The sequence below is a fragment of the Elephantulus edwardii genome, unplaced genomic scaffold (genome assembly GCF_000299155.1).
Source record: "Elephantulus edwardii isolate Elephantulus edwardi_28Jun2011 unplaced genomic scaffold, EleEdw1.0 scaffold00273, whole genome shotgun sequence".
NCBI classification, from domain to species: Eukaryota; Metazoa; Chordata; class Mammalia; order Macroscelidea; family Macroscelididae; genus Elephantulus; species Elephantulus edwardii.
In genome coordinates this window covers 1,739,220-1,749,874 of record NW_006400023.1, presented here as the reverse complement: position 1 = coordinate 1,749,874, position 10,655 = coordinate 1,739,220, and the positions used below count along the sequence as shown (strand labels likewise).

General features: G+C 38.7%; 1 pseudogene; it reads left to right on the top strand.

Moving 5' to 3' along the window:
- The first annotated feature begins 7,310 nt into the window (after positions 1 to 7,310).
- On the top strand, positions 7,311 to 8,018 carry LOC102847561 (annotated as a pseudogene).
- Positions 8,019 to 10,655: the final 2,637 nt, after the last annotated feature.

Genomic DNA, 10,655 nt, shown 5'->3' with positions numbered 1-10,655 from the left:
TAATAAAAGAAAGTTGGATAATAAATAAGGAAGGTCAATTTGAATTGATGCATTGAATTGGCAAAGCATATTGAACATACCATGGACCGCCAGAAGAACAAACAAATCCATCTCATAAGAAGTCAAAACAAAATGCGTTTTAGAAGTGAGGCTGGCGAGACTTCAGCACACCTTTGGGCATGTTATCAGGAGGGACAAATTGCTGGAGAAAGACAGTAAAGATAATAAGTGAGAGGGAAATGTACAAAAACATGGACTGATTCAAGTACCTGCAACAGTGGCTCAAGCAAAGCAACAGTTGTGGCGAAAGCATAGGATTGGGCAACATTTCAGTCTGTTGTACTAGGGTCATTGTAAGCTTGATCAAGCAGGATTAGGCAAGGTTTAGATGTATTGTACACAGGATCACTATGAGTCAGCACCAACTCTTCAGCACCTAACAACAATAACACCATTGAACAAAAACTTGACGATATTATCTTTCTTTTAAAAAAAGAACATGACTTATTCACCAGCACAGAGCTACAGTCTCCCTTTGTTTCTACTCCAGGGCTATGGTGGGGTGATAGTTGATATTAAGCTTCTCAAAGCTTTCTTCACCCAGCCTTATTTCTGTATGTCAGTCACTTTGCCTGTTGTATCCTAAACTAATCATGCCCTTGCTCACATCTCTGTTTTTCATATGTGGTTCCTTCCGCCTGGAATTCTTTTCTCTAACTTATTCTTCTTATAAGTCTTCACACATTTTTATTTCCTTTTTAATTTATTTTTATTACTATTTTAATGAACGTTTACAGAAAACCTGAATTTCCACTCATTCATTGTTGCACAATTTCCTCCATCCCCCCACCCTCCAGTCCACTTTACTATGCACTTCTTATTCTGGACTTTTGTCATGCACATAATACCTAATCATATATTCTTTTTTTTCATATACCATGGGCTGCTAGGAGAACAAACAGATTTGTACTCGAGAGGGTAAAACCGGGCTGCTCCTTGGAAGCAAGGATTCTGAAGCTTCGTCTGACATACTTTGGGCATGTTGCAAGGAGGGACCAGTCCTTGGAGAGGGACATCATATTTGGGAGGGTGGAGGGACAGCACAAGAGAGGAAGACCCTCGATGAGATGGATCAATTCAGTGATTGGGGTAAGGGGGGAGTAGGTGTGTCAGAAGACAGTGAGGTTGGCACAGGACAGAGAAGGGTTTGGGGCTCTTGTACATAGGGTCGCTATGAGTTGCAAGCAGCTCGATAGCACAACAACATATTCCTTTTAGACAGTTCTTTTCTTCATCTGTTTAATTGTAGTGTTCATTATTTATCTTCTCTTTTCTTAGTTTCTTCCAACACTCAATGTCAGTCTTGTTTTATAATAGTGGAATTATGCAGTAGTTGTCCTTTTGTGACTATTTCACTCAGTATAAAGTATCACAGGATCACTCATTTTGTATATAATTTTATGAGTTCCTTGTTTTTAAGTGTTGTGTAGTATTCCATTGTGTGAATATACCACAGCTTCTCTAGCCATTCACTTGTTGATAGGCACTCATATTGCTTCTATCTCTTTGCTATTGTGAACAACACAGCGATAAACATGGGTGTGCATATATCTGTTTGGGTGACAGTTATGGCTTCTTGAGGGTATAATCCCAGTAGTGCAATTGCTGGGTCAAATGGTATTCTATTTCCAACTTCTTGAGAAACTGCCATACTGCCTTTATAGTGGTTGCACCATTTTACACTCCCACCAATAGTGAATAAGAGTTCCAGTGGATCCACAATCTCACCAGCATTTGTTGTTTGCTGCTCTGTTGAACTTTGCTAGTCTTACTGGGGTGAGATGGTATCTCATAGTTGTTTTGACTTGCATCTCTCTTAGAGCTAGGGATTTTGAATATTTCTTCACGTATTTGTTCTCCATCTGAATGTTTTCTTTGGTGAGTTGTCTATTCATATGCTGTGCCCATTTTGCAATTGGGTTGTTTACCTTTATCTTGTTGAGGTGCTTGGGTATTCTATACATTTTAGATAGAAGTCCGTTATCAGACATGTCATTACCAAGTCTTTTCCCAGTTTGTAGCTTTCCTTTTTACTCTGCTGGAAAAGTTTTTGGATGTGCATAGGGATTTTATTCTTAGAAGATCCTATTCATCTATTTCATTCTTTCCTGGTTGTAGGTTTTTCAGGACGCTTGGGAGATTGTTCATGTTGTAGATTAGGGCTTCTAGAGTTCTTCCAAGCTTTTCTCTGATGTTTATTAGCCTTGGTTTTACTCCTAGGTCCTTGATCCACTTTGAGTTGGTTTTTGGGTATAGCGTGAGGTGTGGTGTGGGTCTTGCTTGAGTTTTCTACAGATAGTTTTTCAATTTTGCCAACACCATTAGTTAAAGAGGCTTTCATTTCGCCCCTTGATTTTATCTCCTTGTCAAAAATTAGTTGACCTTAGGTAGATGAGCTGATTTCTGGGTTCTCCATTCTATTCCACTGATCTATGTTTCTGTCTCTGTACCAGTACCACACTGTCTTGCCCACCACGGCTGTGTAGTAGGATTTGAGATCAGGGAGTGAGATGCCTCCTGCCTTGTTTCTCTTTTTCAGGAGTGCTTTGCTTATTCAGGGTCTCTTTCCATTCCAGATGAAATTGGAAATAACCTTTTCCATCCTGATGAAGAATAGAATTGGTATTGGGATTGGGATTGCATTGAACTTGTAGCTTGCCTTTGATAGAACTGTCATTTTTACTATCTTGAATCTTCCTATCCAAGAGCATGGTATATTCTTCTATTTCTCCAAGTCTCTTTTTGTTTCTTGTAATAATGTTTTGTAATTTTCTTTGAATAGGTCCTTTGTCTTTCTAGTTAGATTTACTCCCAAGTATTTAATTTTGTGATTCGCTATTGTGAAGGGTATTGTTTTTCTTAGCTCCATTTCTGTATTCTCTTTATCACTGTAGAGAAATCCAACTGATTTTTGTATATTGATCTCGTATCCTGGCACTTTGTTGAATTGGTTGACTATGTCCAGTAGTTTTCTTGCTGGGTCTTTAGGGTTTTCTAAGCATACTATCATATTATCTGCATAAAGAGATGATTTTACCTCTTCTTTGGAAATTTGGATACCTCTTATTTCATTCTTGTCTCATTGCTATCACTAAGATTTCCAATACAATATTGAATAGGAGAGGTAATAGTGGGCATCCTTGCCTAGTTCTTGTTCTTAAAGGGAATGCCTTTAATCTCTCCCCATTTAGAAAGATGTTGGCTCTTAGTTTTGCATATATACTTTTAACTATGTTGAGGAAATTCCGCTCTATTCGTATTTTGTTGAGTGTTTTAATCAGGAAAAGGTGTCAGATTTTGTCAAAGGCCTCTTCTGCATCAACTGATAAGATCATGTGGTTCTTGTTCTTTGCTTTGTTAATGTGATGAATTACACTGATTGTTATGTTGAATCATCCTTGCAAACCTGCTATGAACCTCACTTAGTCATGGTGAATTATTTTTTGATGTACTGCTGAATTTTATTGGCCAGAATTTTATTCAAGATTTTTGTATCTATGTTCACAAGTACTCTAGTACTGAAGAGCAATGATGTCAGGCTGGAGACTAAGGTGCGCCTGATCTGGGCTATCATCTTCGCAATTATGTGCTATGCATCAGAGAGTTGGACAGAGAATAGGGTTAGTAGAAAGAGGATTGATGTCTTTGAGTTGTGGTGCTGGAGACGAGTGTTGAATATACCATGGACTGCTAGGAGAACAAACAGGTTTGCCCTGGAGAGGGTGAAACCAGAGTGTTCCCTGAAGTTAAGGACTCTGAAGCTTAGTCTGACACATTTTGGGCATGTTGCAAGAAGGGACTGGTCCTTGGAGAGGGACATCATGTTTGGCAGAGTGGAGGGGCAGCAAAGGAGAGGAAGACCTTTGATGAGATGGATCGATTCTGTGACTGGAGCGGTGGGAATAAGTGCATTTGAGATGGCTAGGTTGGCACAGGATAGAACAGCATTTAGAGCTCTTGTACATAGGGTCGCTATGAATCACAAGTGACTCGATGGCACATAACAACAACAACAACAACATGTTCACAAGACATATTGTCCTATAGTTTTCTATTTTGGTGGTGTCTTTACCTGACTTTGGTGTCAAGGATATGCTTACTTCATAAAAGGAGTCTGGGGAGAATTTAATCTTTTTCTATTTTCTGACTTTATGCAGAATTGGTGACAATTCTTTTCTGAATGTTTGATTAAATTTATTTGTGAAACGTTCTTGTCTTGAGTTTTTGTTTTTTTTTTTTGTTGGAAGTTGTTTTATTAACTGTTCAAGTTCTTCTTTTGTAATGGGTCTGTTCAGGTGTTTCATTTCAGTCTGTGTTTGTTTAGGTGCTTCCTGTTTTTAGGTGCCAAAAAATTGAGTACAGAATCATAGCGATCCTTTGAACAAAAGATCTGAAACCAGTCCTGTCCTGCACCATCCTCACACTTCCTGACACACAAGAGCCCATTACAGCAGTCACCATGTCAGTCCATCTGGTTGAGGGTCTTCCTCTCCTTCGCCAATGCTCTACCTTTTCCAACATCGTGTTCCTCTTCAAGGTATAGCACCTCCTAGCAATATGTCCAAAGTTTGTGAGGCAAAGCTTCATCATTCTTGTCTCCAAAGAGTACTCCAGCTACACTCTCTCCAAGACATTCTGTTGGCCGTCCATGGGATGTTTGGTATTCTTCTCCAGCACCACAGCTCAAAGGTGTCAATTCTTTTTCTGTCGTCCTTATTCACTGTCCACGTCTCAGATGCATAGCTAGTAATCGGGAAGACTATTGCCTGAATCAGATGCACCTTAGTCCTCAAACTGACTTCACAACTCATCAATAATTTGGAAAGGTCCCTAACTGCAGATTTTCCCCAATGCAATGTATCTCCTTATTTCCTGACTGCTCATATCAAGGGTGTTAATGTGGATCCAAGCAAGATGAAGCTGTTGACAATTTCAATCTCCTCTCAATCCGTCATTCTTACCAGTGGTAAGAATCTTTGTTTTCTTTTTTGTTTGTTTGTTTGCTTGTTTTTTTGTTGTTGTTTTGTGTGTGTGTGTGTGTGTGTGTGCATGTACTGTCAAGTCAGATCTGACTAGTACAGGAGGAAATTGTCCCTCCTTCCCCGGCAGAGCATCTGGTGGGTTCAAATCGTGCGCCTCTGGGATTGTTGTTTTCTTAATATTGAGATGGAATCTATACTAAAGGCTGCATTCCTTGATCTTCTGCAACAAGTGCTTCAAGTCCTCCGCACTTTTAGCAAGTAAGGTTGTGTCATCTGAATAATACAGGTTATTGATGAATCTCTCTCCAATCTTAAGACCACATTCTTCTTCATAGAGTCCACCTTCTTGGAAAATTTCCTCAGCATATAGATTGAACAGTATGGAGGTGGAATACATCTCTGACACACTCCCTTTCCAATTCCAAACCATGTAGTGCCCCCCTGTTCTGTTTGACAACAGCCTCTTGACCCAGGTGTAGGTTCCTCATGCTCTGGGATTCCCATTCTTCTCAATGTCAGCTACAACTTGTCTTTATCCACACAATTGAATGCCTTTGCATAGAAAATAAAGCCCAAATAGACATTATTCTGGTATTCTTTACTTTTAGCCAGGATCTACTTGACATCAGCAATGATATCCCTGGTGCCACAGCCTCTTGTAAATCCCGCTTGAACTTCTGGAAATTCCCTGTCTATGTACTGTTCCAGCTGTTTTTGAATGATCAGCAGTATTTTGCTTGCATGTGATATCAAGGATATCCACATTCAGTTGGATCACTCTTTGTGGGTATAGGAACAAATATGGATCTCTTCCAATCCATTGGTCAGACAGTCGTCCTCCAAATTTCCCGAGTGAATATCGGCATAGTAGGCATTAGTGAGATGTGATGGACCAGGTATGGCCTCTTTGAATCAGACAATCATATGCTATACTATGCAGGGAATGAAAACCAGAAGAATGGTGGTGTATTCATAGTCAAAAAGTCAATTTCAAATTCTATTCTGAAATACAATGCTGTGAGTGATAGGATAATATCCATATGCATACAAGGAAGACCCATTAACATGACTATTATTCATGTATATTCTCCTAGATCTAGTGCCAAAGAGGAAGAAATTGAGACTTTTTACCAAATTTTGCAGTCTGAAATTGACCAAACATGAAATCAGGATGATAACTGGTGACTGAATACAAAAGTAGGAAACAATAAAGAAGGAACAGGAGTTGGAATATAACGGTTTGGTGATAGAAATGAAGCTGGAAATAGAATCTTTGAATTTTGTAGTTACAATGATTCATTTATTCATTGCAAATACTTTTTCTAAAAAACACAAAAGATGACTTTAAAAGATGGATTTAACCTGATGTGATGCATAGAAATCAGTTTGACTACATTTGTAGAAGAAATCGTTGGAGAAGCTCAAATCCGCAGTCAAAACTAGGCCAGGGGCAGACTGTGGGTCAGATCATCAATTACTCATTTGCAAGTTCAAATTGAGGCTGAAGAAAATGTAAATGAGTCCACAGGAACTAAGATATGATCTTGAAACAATTTCATCTGAGTTTCATGATCATCTTATTTGTGAAGCATTGAACACCAGTGATAGAAGACCAGATGAGTAGTGGGATGATACCAGAGTATCATCCATGAAGAAAGGAAATCTCATTACAAAAAAAGAGAAGAAAGAAAAAACTGAAATAGATGTCAGAACAGACACTAAAGATTTCACTGAACATTGAGAAGCTAAATCTAAAAGAAAACATATTGAAGTGAAAAAGTTGAACAAATGGTTTCAAAGGGCAGTTTGGAAGGATAAAGCAAAGTATTATAATGCAATGTGCAGAATTTGAGAATAAAAAGGGAAGAACTTGCTCTGCATTTCTCAAGCTGAAAGAACTGAAAAATACATTTAAACATTCTGTTGCAATGTTGAAAGATGCTGTGGACCCAGAAAGCATTAAAAGAAGATGGAGGGAATACACAGACAGAGTCACTGCACCAGAAAGAATTGATTGACACTGAAAAATTTCAGGGAGTACCATATGAACAGGAGTCAATGGTAATGAAAGAGGAAGTGGAAGCTGCATTTGAAGGCATTGGCAAAAAAATAAGGCCCAAGGAACAGTGGGATATCAATTGACTTGTTTCTATTAACAGATGCAGCCTTGGACACACTCATCAGTCTGTGCCAGGAAATGTGGTCAGTTTAGGTAGGTTGTGAGTTCCTAAGAATTTGTCTGATCGAGCAGCGGGTGGAGACTGCAGGATGGCCCTGGACCACTGGTCCTCCACATATGATTCTACTTGTCAAATCGCCCAACAGATAGCTGAGAAAATTCAACAACAAAATCAGTATGAAAGAAATGGTGAAAATACAACCAAGCTTACCGTGACAATCAGAGCTTTGTTGCAGAATCTGAAAGAAAAGATTGCCCTTTTGAAGGACTTATTGCTAAGAGCTGTGTCAACACATCAGATAACCCAACTTGAAGGGGATCGAAGATAGAACCTGCTGGATGATCTTGTAACTCGAGAGAGACTTCTTCTGGCATCCTTTCAGAATGAGGGTGCAGAACCAGATGTAATCAGGTCCAGCCTCATTACAGGGCCTCAGAGAGGAGCACCCAACCCTTGGCTCCTTGAGGAGCCTGAGGAGAAGAGAGTTTTAGGTTTTGATGAAATCTGGCAACAGCAGCAGAGAATTATCCAAGAGCAGGATGCTAGCCTTGAAGCCCTTTCCTCCATCATAAGTCGTCAAAAGCAAATGGGACAGGAAATTGGGAATGAATTAGATGAACAAAATGAGATAACAGATGACCTTGCCAACCTGGTGTAGAATACGGATGAGAAACTTCGCACTGAAACCCGGTGGGTGAGTATGGGGGGCAGAAAGTCTACGTCATGCGGGATGATAATAGTCATTTTATTGCTGCTCGTGGCTATTGTGGCCATTGCCGTCTGGCCCACCAGCTAATGGCAGCACCAGCGCCAGCACCAGCTGTGACACCAGCCAGTACCAGTCGAAGGCCCAGCTCCCCTTGCACCACAAAACCTGCTCTCAATAAATGTCCTCTGTGCCACCCCCAAAAAAGAATTTGTCCATTTCTTCTAGGTTTTCATATTTCTTTTCATATAGTTTTTCCATAATATCCCATTGTTGATCTTTTTATTTTAGTTGGTTCTGTTGTGACATTGCCCCTTTCATCTGTTGTTTGGGTTATTTGTGCCTTTTCTTTCTTTTCCTTTGTGAGTTTTGCTAGTGGTTTGTCAATTTTATTGACCATTTTGAAGAACCAACTTCTGGGTTTGTTGATGGCTTCAATTGTTTTTCTGCTTTCTATTTCATTTATTTCTGCTCTCATTTTTATAATTTTAGTTTCTTTAGATGGTGTTGGGTTTTCTTGCTGTTCTTTTTCAATTTGCTGGAGATATTGGGTTAGAGAGTCAATTTTTTTTCTTGCCTTTTGACATGTTTTTTTTATTGCTAGAAATTGACTTCTAATTGCTACTTTGGCTGTTTCCCAGGGGTTTTGGTAAATTGTGTCATTGTAATTTAAGAAACTTTTTAACTTCATTTTTTATTTCTTCTAGCAACCAATCATGTTCAAGCAAGGTTTTGTTCTTCTTCCAAATGTACGATTTGTTCTCTTTTACTCTCGTTATTAATTTCTAGCTTTGTAGCAGTGTGGTCTGAGAAGATGCCTTGTATTATTTCTATGGGTTGTTTTTTTTTAATTTATTGATGTTTGCCTTGTGATCTAAAATGTGATCTATTCCGGAGAACATTCCATGCACACTGGAGAAAAAGGTATGCTGTGCTTCTTTTGGGTGCATTAGCCTGTATATCTATAAGATTGAGTCGGTTTATTGTGTGGCTTAATATTTCAGCATTTTTGTTGAGTTTCTTTCTGGTAGTTCTGTCTTTTCTTTAGAGTGGTGTATTGAGGTCTCCTACTTCTATAGTGGTGTTGTCTACTTCTTTTCTTGTTTTGTTAATGTTTGCTTTGTATATTTTGCAGCTCACATATTCGGTGTACAGATATTTATTATTATTATATCCTCTTGTTTTATTGACCCTTTAAGCATTATGTAGTAAACTTCCTTGTCCTTTGTAATGGTTTTTGCGTTGAAATCTATTTTATCAGAGATTAATATCGCTACTCCTGCTTTTTCTGGTTCTTATTTGTGTGGTATACATTTTCCACCCTTTTATTTTTAGTCTTTCTTTACCTTCACTTTTCAGGTGTGTCTTTTGTAGACAGCATATTAATAGGTCTTGGTTTTTTTTATCCAATCTGCTAGTCTTTTTCTCTTCAGTGGTGTGTTTAAGCCATTCACATTCAGTGTAATTACTAAGAGGCTAGGTTTTATTGCTATCATTTTGTTGAGTTCTTTTTGTGTTTTTGCTTGTTACTTTGGTCCATCCTACTTTCTGTGGCACCTCTGTAAGAAGGGTGTCTCTCAGTGTTTCCTGCAACACTGGTCTTGTTTTTACAAACTCCCTTAGGTTCTCCTTTTCTGAGAATATCTTGTCTCCTTCATGTTTGATGATCAGTTTTACTGGGTACAATATTCTTGGCCGAAAGTTGTATTCTTTGAGTGTTCGATATATATCATTCCACTCTCTTCTTTCTCGCATGATTTCTGCTAAGAAATCAGCACTTACTCATATTTGCTCTCCTTTATAGGTTACTCTTTGTGTCTTCATAGCTGCTTTCAGAATTCTCTCCTTATCTTTGGTTCTGGTAAACTGGACTATGGCATGCCTTGGTGTTTTTCTTTTGGGGTCTATTCTATATGGTGTTTGCTCAGCTTCTTGAATATATATTATCTCATTTTTCATTATGTCTGGAAAGTTTTCTTCAAGTAATTCTTCCACAACTTTCTTGGTGCCTTTACCTGCTTCTTCCTGTTCTGGGATTCTGATTATGTACATGTTATTCCTTTTGATGGCGTCCCATGTTATTCTTAGGCCTTCTTCTTTTCCCTTCCTTTTTGATTCTTTTTGGTTCTAGCATATCAGTGGTGATAATTCTATCTTCTATTTAAAGGGTTCTGTGTTCCATTTCTTCAACTCTGTTCATATGTCCCTCCAACATGTTGACAGCACCTGAAACACTGGTCCTCATATTATGGAATGTGTTTTGTTGTTGTTTTTTTCCAGAGTCTCAACTGCCTCATTAGTTTTATCTGCATTGGCTTGGATTTTTTTTTGTTTGTTTCTCTTGGTTTTCACTTGCAGAGTCCTATAATTCTTTGAGTTTGTCTTTTACCCATTGAAAATATTTAATTATTGTTCTTTTCAATTTTGTGTCAGAAAGTTTCATCAGACTTTCTGGCTTCAGGAAATCTATTGGTACTGTGTCAGTTTTTGGGGGTGACATCTTGTTTTGTGTTTGTGTAGGGTGTGAGGTAGTCTGCTTCTTTGTGACATTGCTGTGGTAGTTTTTCATGACTGAGTCCTTAGCAGGCTCTTGGTCTGAAAACTGTGGCTCAGGAAGTCACTGCTCCAGGGGAGGGCAAGGAAGTTACTCTGCCTGAGTTTCTCTCTGAGCTTGTGACTCAAGCAGGAAGACTTGCTTCATTTGAGCAGTCTTCAGACATTTTTCAA